The sequence below is a fragment of the Aptenodytes forsteri genome, unplaced genomic scaffold (genome assembly GCF_000699145.1).
Source record: "Aptenodytes forsteri isolate BGI_AS27 unplaced genomic scaffold, ASM69914v1 Scaffold226, whole genome shotgun sequence".
Lineage (NCBI taxonomy): Eukaryota > Metazoa > Chordata > Aves > Sphenisciformes > Spheniscidae > Aptenodytes > Aptenodytes forsteri.
Genome location: NW_008795249.1, coordinates 1,924,607 through 1,941,777, shown reverse-complemented (window position 1 = coordinate 1,941,777; position 17,171 = coordinate 1,924,607).

Genomic DNA, 17,171 nt, shown 5'->3' with positions numbered 1-17,171 from the left:
GGGGCCTTGCAAACCTAATTCGGTTTTTATCTCAGCAATAAAATTCATCTCTTTCCTCCTCGGCGGTTGCGTTTCCATTATCTTAACTAGCCTTAAATGTGCCGGCGAGTGCGGTTTTGGAGGTGCACGTGTCTGGAGAGAGCGTTGGAGATGCAGTGAGGTTTAACATCTCCGGAGAAAGCAGGGGTCGTTGCCCATCTCCCCCGTCTCCTCGGGACCGGGCGTAGCTGGCGATAGCGCAAAGCTGGGAGGTCAGAACGCCATCTCCCTGTCTCCGTGCGTGGGCTGGTTGGGGGGGGGTGTTTAAAACCGCTAGAAACTCCAGTTCCTTCCACCAACGTCCCTGTCCCCCCCCCAACCAACCCCTCCGGAGTAGAGGGCGTGACGATAAGAGGGCGCTTAATTATTTTCAGTGGGATATTCCTGGGGACAAGGAGAAGGGAGCTCTAACCTGGGCTGCTGCTAATCGCCCTCGCGGCGGGGGCCTTGCAAACCTAATTCGGTTTTTATCTCAGCAATAAAATTCATCTCTCTTCCTCCTCGCGGTTGCGTTTCCATTATCTTAACTAGCCTTAAATGTGCCGGCGAGTGCGGTTTTGGAGGTGCACGTGTCTGGAGAGAGCGTTGGAGATGCAGTGAGGTTTAACATCTCCGGAGAAAGCAGGGGTCGTTGCCCATCTCCCCCGTCTCCTCGGGACCGGGCGTAGCTGGCGATAGCGCAAAGCTGGGAGGTCAGAACGCCATCTCCCTGTCTCCGTGCGTGGGCTGGTTGGGGGGGGGTGTTTAAAACCGCTAGAAACTCCAGTTCCTTCCACCAACGTCCCTGTCCCCCCCCCAACCAACCCCTCCGGAGTAGAGGGCGTGACGATAAGAGGGCGCTTAATTATTTTCAGTGGGATATTTAGACTTGTTTAACTCTGGTTTACGTCTCCTGCTTTTTGTCAGCCGGGTTCTTGCTCAGTAAATTCTGTGCTCTTGTAAACGGTGAAAGTTGGAACGTTTTGCTACTGAACGTCAAAAATAAAATGGTATCATTGTTATCAGTCTATTAATCTTGAAAGTAGCTCATATATAGGAGGAACACTAAAGCAGAAACAGGGGGGGTTGCAGTTTGGAAAAGACAGTTTTTGAAGCCGAGTATAAACTTGATACTATGTGTTTTCAGTGAAGTATGATCCAGATCTGCTTAATTAACATTTACTTTATTCCATGGTTTTGTAGTTTGTTTGTTTGTGGCTTTTTCCTCCTCAAGTCCCTCTGTCAGGTGGAAATTGAGACACTGCTCTCTTCTGCTAAGCTTGTAGATGATGGATAAGGACTAAGCGTATTCTATTGCTCTGATGGGTAACTCAGAAGAGCTGCAAAAAAGAGTGAGGCTGTCTGAACACAGCGTGAATATCCCTCAAGCTAAGGCCAAATAATAAAAATTCTTTTCTCTTTTTCTTTTTTTTTAAGTTGGTCTTGGAGACTGTAAGTGCCGGGGCCCGTGAATAAGACGGTTTCTTCTTTTCCAGCTTGCACTAGCTGAAAGTTCCTATCCTGCTTCAGTGTGTTTGAAGGAAACTTCTGGCTTCCCTTTATTTATTAGCTAGGTAGTGAGTCCCCAAACACTGTCAAAGACGGCGGCTCAGAAGTATTCCCAGTAGCTGTCAGTGGAGGCAGATGTGTTTTGCGGACGGGGTGTTAGCTGTGGGCCTCAGTTATGCCCTGAGGCTTTTATGGGGGACTCGCGCCGGTAAGTCCTTAACCGTAAGTATCGGGAGAGCCACACTGAGTGTTGCTCCAGCGCCGCTGTCCTAAACCATCGGTAAGCTGAGAATGGAAGGAAGAACAGCGATTTTGAAGGACAGGGCTGTACGACACAAATAGAAATTGTTTAGCTTGGCTGTTCCTGGAGGAAACCCATGAAAACTTCAGTGTGATTAAGATCAGTTGACTGTGAATAGTTCTTTCCCTTCCTGATCCCATGAGACTGTTTCAGTGTCTTCCTCAGGCTTAAAGGGGGAAGAAGGGCGGGGAGGGCAAAAGAAACAGAAAACCCCAAACCTATCACTAAGGCTGCTGCATCACGGTAGAAGTTGCACCAAGTTATTCTTGAATTTAAATTCTTTGCTTTTAAGTTCCAGCCCCGGGATATGGGTCTTCCCAAGTCAGTGAGAAACATCATCTGAGGGCATAGTTAAATGATAAGTAGCTGTGGTCTGTTGCCAAGAAAACCCACAAGCATATCTGGCACAACGATTTCTACCCCTGCACCACAGTCTGCTACTTTCCCGCTTGCCAGAAGTGTTCTGTGGACCTCTTTCTGAAAAGGATCACCAGAATGACCTGAACTTTTAAAAGAGAGAAAAACTAAACTTGGGGGAGGGAGGCTGTGAGAAATACGAGGCCAGGCTTTTTTTATTGCAGAAAACAAATTGCACAATATTTTTCTTAACTCTGAAACAGTCTGTCATTATGAAGCAAGCTTCGTGACTTGCAGTATTTTCTCTTCAAATAATGCTGAAGCAGAATCATGGAGGTGGGAATAAACTCAGGCTTTGGATAAGGATTTGGGTGGCACTGGAACTGCTAATGTGCTTGGCTTTCAGTTAGCTCATCTGTCTTCTACCCTCTTCAGAGGATCAGCCCTGCAGAATAAAAGTATGGGAAGAGACCATAATAATCTTGCTTCTGGAAAAATAAAACGGCAAATAGACAGGGATTTCAAGCACAAGACTTTCATTTAAAAAAAGTCGTCTTTAAAAAAGAGTTCTCGAAGGGCACAAGGGAAAGAATGTTTCAGGAGTATAACAGCTTTTGTAAAAAAGAAAAAAAATACTGTGCTTTATCTATGCAACTAATTGTGTTCTTGCAAGCTTAGTGCTGGAAATGGGAAAATGAGATCATAACTCACAAGATGTTCATAAAGAAACAGAATGGTTTTTTAAGGAAATGGGAATACAGTTTTACTTCTGAGTTATAGCCGCAGCTTGTAAGAAGAATTTGCAGAAGGGCACTGCTCACTGTCTGCCAGAACAGTTTCATTCTGAATGATGATTAGAAAAACCCAGCACATCCATTAATATTATTCAGTTTATTAGAAAAATCTGAAAGTGTACAATGGCTTTAATACTCTTAATTGCTTTTTTATGAAGCTCTTTTGAAAAAAAAAAAAAAAAACAAAACCAAAAAAACATGTTTCTGAGGCAGGAACAGTTCTGCAAGTTGCAGCCCTCCTTGTCTTGAGTGTCTTCTGGCGCAAAAGGAGTGGAACAAGATACTGTCTGAGGCCTTTTTTAGGTGCATCCAGCTGCTGCTTTCATCTAAGCCTGTTTAAAAATTTTTAGAGTAAGGCTGTGGGTATCTTGCATATACCTAAAAATGTAGACAGGCGGGTTAGACAGCTGAATAGTTCTTGGGTATCTTATACCTTGTTGTGTGCCTAATCTAAATTGGTGACTGATGGTCACTGCTAGCTGAGAAACTTTGTTTTTAAAAGTAAGAGTAACTAGATAATCACTGCAAGCTATATGTAGTCACTAAAGATCAGAGGTTCAAGGGAAAAGGAAAATGAGCTTTTTTCCTAATCCTGGAAGATTCTGCTGCACATGAAAATACGGCACACTAAAATACCTGTGAGAAGCTTGTGCTCTTTTGGTGCTGGCACTATACTGCTGCCCTTCCGTGTGCGGTAAGGCTGGCAGGAGACACTTGTTACACGATTATTTCAGAGTGGAGTATGGTGGGAAGAATATCTTGGAATCGCCTCTGCTTTACCTCACCTGTTTTTGAAGGCTTTTCCCATTCACAAACCAAATGCTCTCAAACTCTTTTTAGCGAGTTGATAACGCTGGCAAGCCATTGCAGGTGCTGCGAGTGCAGATGTGAGCGTTGGAAAGAGCATCGATGGAGCGTCAGTGTTTCAAAGCGAAGTTCAGAGCCTCCAAATACGACTTGAGGCGAGGAAGCTATCGTGTGAGGAAATCTCGCACGTACTGTTTTTTTTTAATCTAACCATTTCCTGCCATTCTTAATCATCTCCAACTGTAATCAGAAATAAGTAGAGCGATGGGCCTGTTTACTCATTAGTGTCTGCCTGCAGTACAGTTGCCTTCCAGCACTATGCTCTTGGGTCTGTTCCCTTCCTTTAGCCCTTACCGTGGTCCTGGGAAGTTCTTGGTCTGGATCCCACCGGCGTCCCCGGCCTGCAGCGGAGGGTGAGCACGTCTCCTCAATGGGTGCGTTTGTTGGCAAATGCATCGTGGTGTTGGCAGCTGTTGGTGGGTGACAGAAAGGGCAGGTCTGCCTGTGTTTATCTTTCACCTTCTTCCTCCTCCGTATTAAAGACGTCTTTCACTGGTGGAGTGGGTGGGTGGTAAAGGGCAGGTCTGTCTCGCTGTTTTTCTTGCCCTTTCTTCCTCCCCCGTACTAAACGGTGCTGTTTCACTGGTGAAGCAGCTTGTGGAAGAGGAGCTATCTCCTTTGTGGTACTGGGCTTTCTGGTAGGGATGTCACTTAGGGCAGCTGTCTGGAAAGCCTGGATCAGCACCCGATGGCCAGCATACGTGTCCTTCTGGTGTCAAAAGTCCTCCCATCAGCTTCTCTACTATGGCCAGAAATGACCTGAGTTGTCACTTCTAGACGGAGGGGTAAGAACGTTTACCTGTGGGAGTCCGAGTGCAAGTACACAAGAGGCAACTAAAGAAAAAATGTCGTCTCGACGGCATAGGGATGGCTGGACTGACGCTGGGAGAGGGTTGGGCGGGCAGACGCTTTTGGCACTTGTTCTCCCAAAAACTAAGGGAACTAATTTTACTCTTCTCTGGCATGCTGCAGGGAATTTCTGTTAAAGGAAATCGATATTCCAGTTGTAGAACAGAAGTAAGCCTTTCATGGCTAACAAATCCTCTGGAGATGGGTCCTGCCATGTACTTAGTGGCTGTCACCGGCAACAGTCCTCTCATCGAGCTGAACGTAACTCAAGGCTGGTTCTTGTGTGTTCAAAGGTAAAATAATACAATGCAGAACAGCTAGGAGTTAAAGGTAGACTTGGAAATACTGAATACGTGCAGGTATTGTATTTCTAAGTAAAACTGCTGAACAGCCTAGGTTTTTTTTTTATCCCTATATAGATATCTGTTTCTCGTATTTAACTTTGACAAATGAACATCAACCACAAAAGGAGGTTAATGTGTCTGCACTGTTGATCGTGCTTTTTGTCAAGAAGGTAGATCAGCGCTTTCATAAAAGACCGAATTTGTAGGACACCTGAGTTCTCCAAAAAGTTGTGTACGAAGCTAGGCTAGTTTTGAACTAACATACTAGGATTTGGAAATCAAGGTGACTAGTCCCAGATAATCTTGTAAGGAAAAGGGCCCCGCTAATTTTTCAGATGCCGGTTGCAAGAGAAAGACATGGAAGGACAGTTTCTGGCTTGCAGGTGTCTAGTTGCAGGAAGCTGTGCGAGTTTAAAGCCGATGGCTGAGGTGCTGTTGTACAGAGGTGCTGCAAATAATTCCGTTTGTACATGTTGGAAGCTTGATTTGTGGGTATATCCTGTGACGTTTAACATGCGACAGTTAATTGTAGCAAGGTAGCTAACCAAGGCAGATTTTCTGCTACTCCAGCGTGCGTGTCTGGTGTTAGCATATGTGCATCTTCTCTGTAGAAACGGTGGAAACAATACTTGACCAATTCTTCTGGGCTGAGGTTTTCTTGCTGTCGCAAGGGCAGGTGTTGGGCAGCGATGCGCAGGCAGCAGCTGAAGCTCGCTGGGAACACCGCTGCATTAAAGCAGTGGAGAGGCATTAAAGCAGAGGAAATGAGGTAAGCAAGCTCACGTTTTGAAGCACGCTCTGAAAATACAAAATGCTAGTCTTGTAGACAGTTTAGGGTCTCTGGAATTATATGGAGCGCTAAGTCATTAGTTTCTATGAAATAAAATCTGCCCCGGAAGAGTGTTTTGGGTGATAGCTTTCAGATGACTTGTGGTAGCACTTCTGCTGTCTCTTAAAGGTTTCCCCAAGCAGCGGTGTCAAAAATGGTAAGACGCTTGTCAGCACTGCTGATACTACTCGCAGCCCCGAGGGCAGCAGATGGCTTGCATGTCTTCCTAGTGCTCTAGTAGAGTGGAAATTAAGACTGCTGAGTGATAGTTTAGTCCATCTTTCGTGTGATCCGGGAGCTTCTGATACGGGTAGAAGCCTCCTGAAGAAGAGACGTACGATTTGCAAAGAGGAGATTGAGTATCGGTCGCGGTTGGTGCAGGCTGGACAGAGGCTGGTGTGCCTGCTTCTTCCCAGCACGGTCTGGAAGCAGTGCTCCAGTAAGGTGTCTGTACAGGGCAAACTCTGCCCCAGCACGCCATGCTTGCAACGGGACTGCGTTTTAACATCCAAAATGCTGTATTAGATTCTGCTATTAAGTGCTACTAAGCCCTGTTTCTTTAAGTTGGGTTGTTTTTTCTTTTTTCAGATTTCAGACATAATCCAGTGACTTTGAATTTTTCGCATTTAACCCTTCAGAGTTGCTCCTTAGTTGTGTAAGGTCCTGAGCTTCTATTAGAGTTTTACCTCGCTAGATGGAGAGGTGGAAGTGTGATAAGGATTCAAGTCGGCTGTCTGAAGGGGCAGGAGGAGAAAGTAACCAAATTTTAAACCAGTGTTAAAATAGGGTGGCAGAAGTTGCTGCCAGTAGGCTCATGTGTCAGATGTGGCACCTTGAATAAAGAGTTTGCAACAGCGTCTGTGGTAACGAGTGTCTGTGGTAACAATCTGTATTTCCCTGTTGTGAAGCAAAACTAGAAAAAAAAAAATTGTGGAATATAAGCACAATGGAAGAGTGGCACAAGGAACCTGCAGAAACTCAACAGAGGTTTACAGAAACTCCTGGCTTCTCTCCTCTCCAAATCACGATCATCTCTTTCTGAAGAGGAGGAAAGATGGTCCAAGTGGTCCAAAGACTGACTTCAGGGACTTCAAAAACAAAGCAAAGAGAGGTGGAGCAGGGTAATGTGAAGTGTTGAGTGTTTGGTTTTTCTATTTTTCGTACCGGTGTTGTCTTCAATGCAAGGCAACTTTAAAAAAAAAAAAAACAAAACCAACCCAAATATCAAGATGAAAAAAAAACAAAACCAAAAAAAACCCAAAACCAACCCAAATATCAAGATAGATAGTTCTGACACGCTGCTGGCTTCTCTGCTTTCAGTGAAGCCGGGTATTCCTAGTCCTTTAAGAGTAAGTTAATGCTTAGTTATAATGTCAAATTGAAAAATTACAGATGACATAAGTGCAGCTAGCTGTGCCTCTGGAACACACCAGATGTTTCTCAATCATTTGGCATCCAGCTTTCACTTCTGGTGACATATTCATGGCTGATTTGTTGTGCTGAAAGCAGAACCTAAACTACTACGCTGATTTCTAGCCATTCTAAAAATATTTGTAGGTTGTGTACCTCCTTCCATCTTAGATTCACGGACTGAGGAATATCAAAGCGAGCCCAGTTTTGAATACCACGTGTGAACTTAAGCTAGCTGATTCGGTTCATTTAAGAAAAACTGCAGGGTGATTGATTTTCAAGGCACCGCTTTTCTCAGGATTTCCGTATCAAATTGTATTTTAAACTGGTTTTAGATATTTTAAAACTCTCAAACCAAACTACCAGTCGGACAAAATGCACAGAAATGTCTTCCAGTGGTCACTTCGGGAGTTTTACTGCTCTTCAAACTTGCAACAAAGAGATTTTTATGCAAATACTACTTGGTCCAGGGTACCCCCCACAAAATTTGGCAATCAATCATAACTTTAATGAAAACGTTGCTGGTAGTACTTGGTGCACAGTTGTCCAATGAAACTTTTTTTATGAAACTTAAATCAGTTGCCTTTATACTGTTCTGCTTTTAAGGCAGATATTAATAGAAGTCTGAAAGTCTTTTTAAGAAAGTTGGGGGCACTTGAGAATTTAACTTCTCGCTATTTTAGCTTCAACTGCTACAGCTTCATCATAACCTGGATTTTTACATCCTTGAAAACAGTATAGCTCTTACCGTAGAAAAATTACAGAAAATGAAAAAAAAAAAAATTAACTCCTCCACCGGATTAAATCTCTAACTGTTTTTTAAAATACTGGCTAATTAGCTGTGCAACTGTTAGTTCTTAGCCAGGGTGTTCTTCCTGTCCTTTTCCATCTCTTCTTTTTATAGGGCAAAAAGAGAAATCTGTATGTGATAACCACCTGTTAGGTACCTTTGAAAGCCTCCAAGGGGATCTCGTTTGCTCTGCAGCATTCTCAGATTTGCTTTACAAGCGTAAGGAAACTGGGTGCATGACCTCTCTCCTTACCTCCCACAGTGGGAAATCTTCCGCTGGCTCTGTGTGTGAACTTGGATGACGACTATCCTTTAAAAGTAGCGCAAGAGTTTACATATATTGACATACATATTTTCACTATGCTCAGGGTACAGTAACTACGTTGCCTCGATCTCCGTACATAGAGAAGTAGGTGATAATTAGAGAGATGTGAGAAAATGGAAGACGACTTGACTCTGCAAACGCAGTTAGATGTGGTACTTGGGTGAAGCAATTCCAAGAAAGCCACATCATTCTCAGCTCTTCGGTTTTGCCTGCTACCGTGCCCGCAATGGACAATTTTAGTAATTCTCAGTGCTTGGTTTTTTAATGAATAGAAAATGGCATCAGTGAAAATGTTAAGTATGCTGTGCAAATGCTATGCACCCGAGCTAGGATCGCTAGTTACCTTTTACTGTTCTATTGCATTTGCTGGGGCATGTTTATCTTGTAGGGGGGAAATATTTAGCTGGGGCCTTTTAAGATGTTTAGACACTTAGGGTGTCTAAAGAGTATTTTACCTTTCCTCATTCACTGTAAGGGGATGCGCTTTAAGTGTAACTGTTTTCTCTGTCCTTCCAAAACGCTGTTTTCCTGTGCAAAAACCCCCCAAACCTCCTACGGCATTATCTTTTTGAAGACTACTGGGCATCATAAGTTTTATTTCTGCTTCTTGCTGCAGCTGTTGCTCGATCATACTGCAAGGAGTATAAAGATTTCGCCGCACGTACTCTAATAGAGACTACTATGCATCCTTGAAGATAAGCTGAAGTTGCTGTAAGAGCTGTGATTTAGTTTTGCTTGAGCTATCCTCCGCAGTAATGCAGCTGGCCTTTTGCCCTTGACTGAGCGCGCGGCGTTACATGCGCTGTTTCGAGGTCCTGCCAGCCTTCAGTGAACAGACCTGAGTACTGCCATCAGTTGGATACGGTCGCTCGGGTGGCGTGCCCTGGACCGGGCACGCACCTCGCTGCCACGTTACGGTTGCCCGTGTAATTTAGGCAGTCTCTCACAGAGAGCTGCCACGTTACGGTTGCCCGTGTAATTTAGACAGTCTCAGAGAGTGTGTTGTTAATAAGGGTATTGCAAAGCAGGTGGTAAAAGTAGGTCAGATTCTTGCCTAGTTCTCATGTAAGAAATGACATTGCTTACGAGGTGTTAGGAACACCAGGAGAAAGCGCTTCCCTGATAATTGTACTAAGGTAGCTTCTTGTTCCCATTTCTAGGTTGAACTTAAGCAACCAGTAGGATCGGCAAAGTAAGTGTGGTCGTGTAATACGAATATAAAGCTCTTGCTTTAATTCCCTTACAATAAGGGGAAGAAGACTTGCTTCTCTGCGTTTGGAGTTTGTGGGTTTTTTGCCAAATTTAAAAAGAGGAATAGTGCCAACAGCAATGCAAAAACCCACAAGCTAAATAGTATAAACTACAGGTAAAAGGTGGGTAAAATAGAGAAGTTACTTATCTTATGGAAGCTGAAGGTAGTGAGTCTTGCAGGAGAGCTATTCACTAATAATTTTAAAACAAGCAAGCAAACAAGCGAAACTCCTTCAGCTAGTCTTACCTAGGCCATTTTTCCCAGCGTCTTTCTTGCCAAGCAGATGTCTCTCTCCATAAAAACAGTACAGCGACTATGAGTTGACTTTTATTTGCTGGCCTTATCTGAAATGGGATAATGCTGACCAGCGTAGTTAAGGTGTAGCTGGTTGGGTTTCAAGTTCCAATTTCAATTCAGCAGTTTCCAGACAAACAGGCTTGCCCCGGCTTCACTGAAGCCGAAGCAGGGCTCCTATTCATAAGCTCATTGCTTACTTTGGATTAGGTGTAAAGTAAATAATGTGAATAACATTGTTCTTTCATTTGTCCACTTAACTATGTAATGGATTTGGTTTTGTGTAGGAGCAACAAATGCCGGGACACATGATAACTTGCTTGCTTCTCTAACTTATGGGAGATAAAACTGCTTTAGCAAAAAGCCATTTTTTGCCTTGTTATTTCACAGTAGATTATGTAAGAATTGCATTTAAACCGTTTCAGTACAGTTAATGTTTCCTTTGTTTGAGGATGACGGCATGACTGCTTTTTCCAGGGACTTGTTGTGGCAAAAATACCACCAGTTCTGGGTTGTTGGATATCACCTTCTGCTTGCTTTCTCTGAGGACGGAGACAGTAAAACCCATTATATATATGTATTTCCTATCAGTCGGCTTAGGCATGCTGATTTATCTTTTGGTCACGTATGCGGGGTGAGGAAGGGGTATGTGGTGCAGGGGCAGGATGGGTCCTTCGCACAGCCCTGATGGTCTGTGTTGCTATCGTAAAAGCACATGCCAGTGAACTCGTTGAAACTGAGGGAGAAATTGCAAGAGAGGGTTTGGGAAGGCTGTAAAGAGCAAGACCTGCTTGATTATTCTTCATAGGCTAAGCCTAGGTAGACTCGATCTTACGATGATTGAACTCCGCTATTAAAATGAGACCCTACTCTTTTCTTCTATTCTTCTTAAAGAAGATTAGTATAAAGTGTGCTGCTTCAGTTGCATCTCCTGAAGAGATGCAAATAATAAACAGGATCAGATCCTGGGAAAAGGCAGAATTTCTTATCGATAAAGTCCCTCTCTAGTGTTGAGACTAAGTTGATCTATTGCATGAAACAAGGGAGATGATAAACCCCATATATCTTCCCCGTGTACTGGGGTCTCTAAAGTGACAGCGGAAACTTGTGGAGGGCTAGTCTTAATTTTATTTTGGAGCACAGCATTTCTGCTGCCAAAAACATGATGTTGCTTTAGTAAAATAAGCCATTTGCATAGGGAGTATTATTTTCTGAGTAATAAGTCCTGTGATTGTTATCACCCAGCACTGAAGTAACTTTTTCCTACAGGTTCCCATGCCTGAACTACTTGTTCCTGGTGTACTGTAAGTACTACTATGATCCTTGTGCCAAAGGCATGAATTTTTTTCCTTCCCATTTAGGAACTAAACAAATGTCTGAAGTTACCTATTGCGGATATGCTCGAGCATGTTACAATTCATCACGGGCTGTTCGTAATGTATACAGTAGTTCTCGTGTTGACTGTGTGGTGAGGTTTTTTCCATGTCATTAATTAAAAATGAAGTAAGATGCTCAGTGATCAGTGCGCAGTCATCGTCGTCCTCCCGCCCCTCCGTGGGACTGGCTTTGGCAGTGTTTACCAGTGGGAGTTTATAACAAAGAAAGCAGAGGGAGACAAAAACCCCCAAACCCGTGAGTGAATAGGAGCGGTGCTAAACCGATGGCTCGACATTATCCTGGGTTGTTAGCTGATGAGCAGCCAGGTGAGGCTGGCTGCAGTAATACCGACGACTGCGTATCTGACGCTGCTTGGACCCTGCCGCGTGACTGATGGACGCGAGCCGAATGCAACCATTTTTCATGTTGATCAACCAAGTGGAGCTGATAAGCTTATAAGAATTAAGGATCACAGATTTTGGGGTTGAGTTAGATCTGATGGAGAGCTGATTCTGTCACCTAATCTCCCAAGGCAGATGTCTCGGTTTGGTTTTTTTTAAACTCTTGGACTTCTGGTTTAGATCTGCAGTGTCTGGAAAAATAACTTTCTGCAGAAACTGCTCTGTCCTGTTGAAGAGTGCTGGTGTGTGCTCTTACAGGTTTGGTCCTGTACAGTGTTGCCCACGTGAGCATGCCAAGGTAGTATGCCATACGATGGGAATGCTGGGAAGGTACAGCGGAGGACATGAGGAAATTTTGATGAAAAACGTAAGAGGTAGCTGGAAGAAAAACTCACTTTGGTGTCAGTCAGACGGAGTGACTGTCAGTGAGTAGCAAAGCTGAGGTTCTCTGCTTACAAACTCAACTTGCGTGTTGTGATGAACTGGAGCAGTGTATTATGCTCTAAACTTTCACAAAGTTGAAAATAAGCTGCTGCTTGTGCCTGATGTGATTGATTTGCCGTGGGCAGTGGTTGCAATGTGTGTAAGCACAGCTTTCAAATTCTTCAGGATTTATTATTAAACTGGTAAGGTCTAAAATATTTTGTGACTATTTTCACTTTCCTGCTGGTTTTCTTGAATGTAGATCTTCTTTCCGTAAATTGATAGTGGCCTTCAACTTCTCTCCCGTCCAGCAGCGCGTGTGTGTGTGTGCGTGCATGTGTGCTTGGCAGGCAGAGCTGTAGCTGAAAGCAAATCAGATGGTGGAATTGTGATAAAAACATGTCATTTACAGCCAGTCCAGCGAGGGTGGGATACTAGACTAAAGATCAGTTTTCTGTGGAAAGTGAGAACTATGGCCCCTAACTCTTCTCTTGGATATTTTTTCTCTTCTTTGCTTTTCCCTTTCCATTAACCTTCCCAACAGCTGAAAAATCTGACTTTGGTACTCGTTTGACTAGAACTCTGTAATAAAGCCCTGAACAAATTTCTTTGTGTCTTTTCTGAGGCCATACCTCAGCAGACTGTCCTAAGCAGAGATGATGTGTTTCTGCGTACGTAAGGTATGGTTTGAGCTTTCTCGCTCTAGGGTTTGTGCAAAGATTGTCCGCTACAGCAAAGACAGCCAGCGTGCTTTGTGTTGGTTTCAGCAAGGGAGAAAATAACTGCGTACGCCGTGTTTCTCTAACGTTCACAAGCAATTCTGTGTTCAGTGACACTCTTCTTCAGAATAAGAAGGAATATTCAAGGGATCATATTGGACCTTACGTTTTCATTGTATAACTTGCCAGGGAGAGAAGTATGTGTGTGTGGAGGGGGTTTAAGACGGTGAATATCTGTGGCATCTGGGTGAAATTATGAACAATAAAATAGCTATGAAAATCAGCTGGATTTTCCTAAGCAGCTAAACTATGACCATCTAGGGCATGCTGAATGAAAAGGACATGTCTAAAGCAGAACATGCTAAAATGAGGAATGTCCGTACAGTCTGGCACGAAGCCAAGTGCATACTGAATTAGGTCACTGCTTTAAGTGTGAATGTTTCCCCTCTTTAGAAAGACATACTCATCCTTTGCAACAAGGAACCAAAACAGAACGCTAATACAATAAAAACACTTTTAAAAGCATTTTCAATTAGCATGCTGGTCTGTTCCCTTGTGCTTAGAGAATCAATGAGCTCTTTTGTAAGGAACAGAAACGTTTCCATAGTTGAATATACATAAGGCCCTGGAAATGCAGAAAGAATAACAACCAGTTGCTTCTGGAAAACTTATAAGCATTGTATGAGCCTCAGATGTCTCGTTCTTTGGAGATCATAGGGAGTATTGCAAATAGGCTTGTTTCGAAGAATTGAAATAAAGTGAAATATCATCAGCATGTGCAATTTAAAGATTTTGAACTTAATCTTTAAACACCGAAACGCCGATCCCAGGGACTTATGCGTGATTACTTATTTCCAGGTAATCTTGTTCTTTTTTATAAACTTCAGAACGTACCCTGTGACACTGAATTCCTTTTCCTATTGTGATTCTTGGGATCCCGTGTGCTTTTGCGAATTCTGGGGTTTCACAGCCCGCTTTCTCTTGTAATCATCTTCTACAGCCTGGGAGTAGTTAACTAGAATTCCTAAAGTAGTACTGTGCCAGACCTAATTCATACCAAATTGGGGTTGTAAATGTGCAAAACTAGTGCTTTTCTGAAAAGAGAGGATAGTGAAATAGAGGGCTCGTAAACCCGCCTTTTCTGATGGGATGAGAATTGAGATTCTTACTGGCTTCGCTCACTCCTTGAAGGACGCAAGATGAAATCTGTGTCTGACTCCTTTATGATGACTCTTCTCAGCAGAAGTAATACTGGGGCGGGGGGGAAGAGATGTCCAAATTGGCTCAGTCCCCACTGCTTTAGCAAACTAACTTACGCCTTCAGCTCTCCGTGTGCAATTTAAAATTTTAATATTGTTTAAAATAACGTTGCACAAGCATTCCTTGCCTTTAAGGGACGCAGGGAAGCTGTAGAGGGAAAAACGCCTGTTCTTTATGGTGTCACACGGAAAGTGTCAAAGATAAATAGGCAAGGCCTATCTCTGTGCGAAAAGGCTGTCTTGTTAATAAGATTGTCACTAGCTCACTAGAAAAGGGTTTCAACTAACAAGAGAATAATTAGAGCCTAGAAGGAAAAGAACCAGGGAGCTCTCTACAGCCCACCACGTGGAGTTTCCACTGCTTCAGAAAGGGCTTATTGTTTCTCTTCCCTAAGCACCCCTTAAGGCAGCGCTCCACAAAACAGCCCTCTAGTGTAAACAGGTAAAGTGCCGGTAGGAAGGCTCCGAAATCTGCGGTTATTCATCATCTTTTGTTCTCGTGTTGGTGATGCAATGCAAGCGGCGAGTCCCTGTGGAGGCGTGCTGACTTTCTTAATCCATGCTTACCGCAATGATGTACATTTGGCCACAGTTAAAGTTATTAAGAGCAGAGTTGTTCTTTCGTTGCCCCCTGCCATTGTCTGAGGGAATCTTAATCTCCCCGTACGTTGTGTCCTCTTGACACCGCATCAGGAAACCTGTTGTCACTTGCTTCTAAGGCATGAACGAGACCTAAAGAAACTTAGTGACTCACCAAAGTTGAACGCAGGGCAATTTATTGGTAGGGTAAGAATTGAATAAAGGCCTGCTAGGCTCATGTCCCAGCTTCAGGGGTGTCTGTTTATCGCTTAACAACAGTTACTGGTTGTTTAAAGCCCATGGTGGCAGGAGGTTGTGAGACTCAGGTGGCTTTAAGTTAGAGGTTCAGTGATGAACCACATCTGGCCGTGGTTTGCAGCTGCCTGCACTGCCCGTTACCAAACTGTGCCACGGTAGCCCACAGAATCTCTTAAGACAGTCTTAACTGTAAATATTAGCTCCTGCTTTCTAGTACATGCTTTCATTTTCTTTAATTAGCCTGTAAAAGTGAGGAGAAAGGTAAAGGAAAAACACAAAGCTCTCTTCTTCGTGTCCCGCTGAGCTGTAAGACTCAGCCTTGTTTCTCTACCCTGTCCCCAGTACCAAAAGCATCTCTTCGTAACATGAAAAGCTGATTTCTGTAGTGGTACGGTAGCTGTGTTTGTGTATACAGCGATGCAAGGATGCTGCTGTTCTTGACAGCAGTAATAAGGCTGTGCAGTGAAAAATAGGTGGATTTGTCGATATTTTATGCAAGTCGGGTAGTTTGATCATTCTTCAGTATGCCTTGACTGATCGAAGACGTGCCAGCTTCTGCATGGAGTGGCTTTAGTACAGTCTAGCATTTATCTAGGTTTAAAGGAACATACGGTTCTTTGTTATTGATCGTGGCTTCACCTCCTGCGGTCTCACAGAACAAGAATTCGGGCAGAAATGTGAAAAAACATATAGGCAACTTTGTACTAAAGAAAGCTTGGGATGATACTACATAATTTCTGTGAACTGGTTTTATCCTGTAGATTGTTTTTTCTTCTGTCTCCCTTGATTCACCACATCTGGACCCTGGTCAATAGTCTGAGGATACATCTGGTGTTGATCACTCTTTATAGGCATTTAACTTGCATTTATATAATGTTGCGTTTGTGCAGTGAGGAGTGACTAACTTCTGTCTTATTTGGACTTAAAAGGATGTTCTCTACTTATTTTGTACCAAAGTGTCCAGTAGCTTTACATGAGTTCAGAAGGCTTCAGTTTCAGTTAACTATTGTCTTTAAGCTGCTGTATTAAGAATTTGTACATAATGGATCTAATTTATTCGCGAACAGGGTCATAGGCAGGGACTTCAGTGCTAGAAACACTAATAACTGCTTCGAGCAGTCCTGAAGACTTCAGCTCGACAGCTCCAAGGTGTGCAGCTCTTGCAAAACTTGGTGTGCACGACACGCGTGCAAACTTAGGATCAGCTATCGCAGGCATTGGTGTTGGTGGTAGGGAGAAATTACTTAATCTTTCAGGCCTTGTCACTGGAGCTTTCTTGCAAATGAGGATGCTGAATATGCTGATATGTGGTACCTGGTTCTCATTAGCTTTCTTGCAAATGAGGATGCTGAATATGCTGATACCGCTGATACGTGGTACCTGGTTCTCACTAAAGCAATATCCCGATGCTGAAAGCCGAATGGGAAAGGAGGAATGTCGCAAGGACACAACTGGGGAGAAGCGTTGCAAGGTGTTTGTTGTAAACACGTGGAGTGCATCGTGGCACGGTGACTTATTTGCAAGGACAGAGGAGGACGGGGTGTGTGGCTGCTGGCGGTGTTAGATAATGATCTGTCCAACCCATATATAAGGAGTATTGGAGCGGGCGCTCTTTTTCTACTCTTGTAAGCGTACTGAAAATAAACTGAAGTTACTCAAGTCCCAGAACTTCCCCCGAACAATAATTACACAACACAGTCGAAATGGATGTAGAGCTAATAGATCCCTGGATAAATTTTAATGAGCTTCACTTATTTTCTACAAGCAAGTTGTAAACGAAAGTATTTTATTGATGTTAGAAAGTAGACTAACATGCCTTGAGCTTACTACTTAGCTCTTTATGCTGTCATTGAAGGGACTGATAAACCGTTTTGCTGACTATTGTTGCTGAGTAGGATTTTTGGTATCCCCCTCTTGCCTAACTGTGGCTTTTTTTTTTTCCCCTGGTCTTTTCCTCTGAGCCGGTTTGGTCAGCCGTGTAAGCGGGTGACCCGTGGAAACGGTCAACACCTCTTCACGCTGGCCCACCCAAGTCAAAGGGTGGAAATGTTAGTGAATGAATAGTCTGAGGCTCCCTTTCATCAATCAGGAATTGGGGTTTGAATTTGAATTTCTGCTGAATTTGGCCTATCCTGAAGCGCTGTTTCTGTGAACTTTGATATTTAAATCTGCAATACTTTATTCATGAGTGAATAATTATTCCCTAAAAGATATTT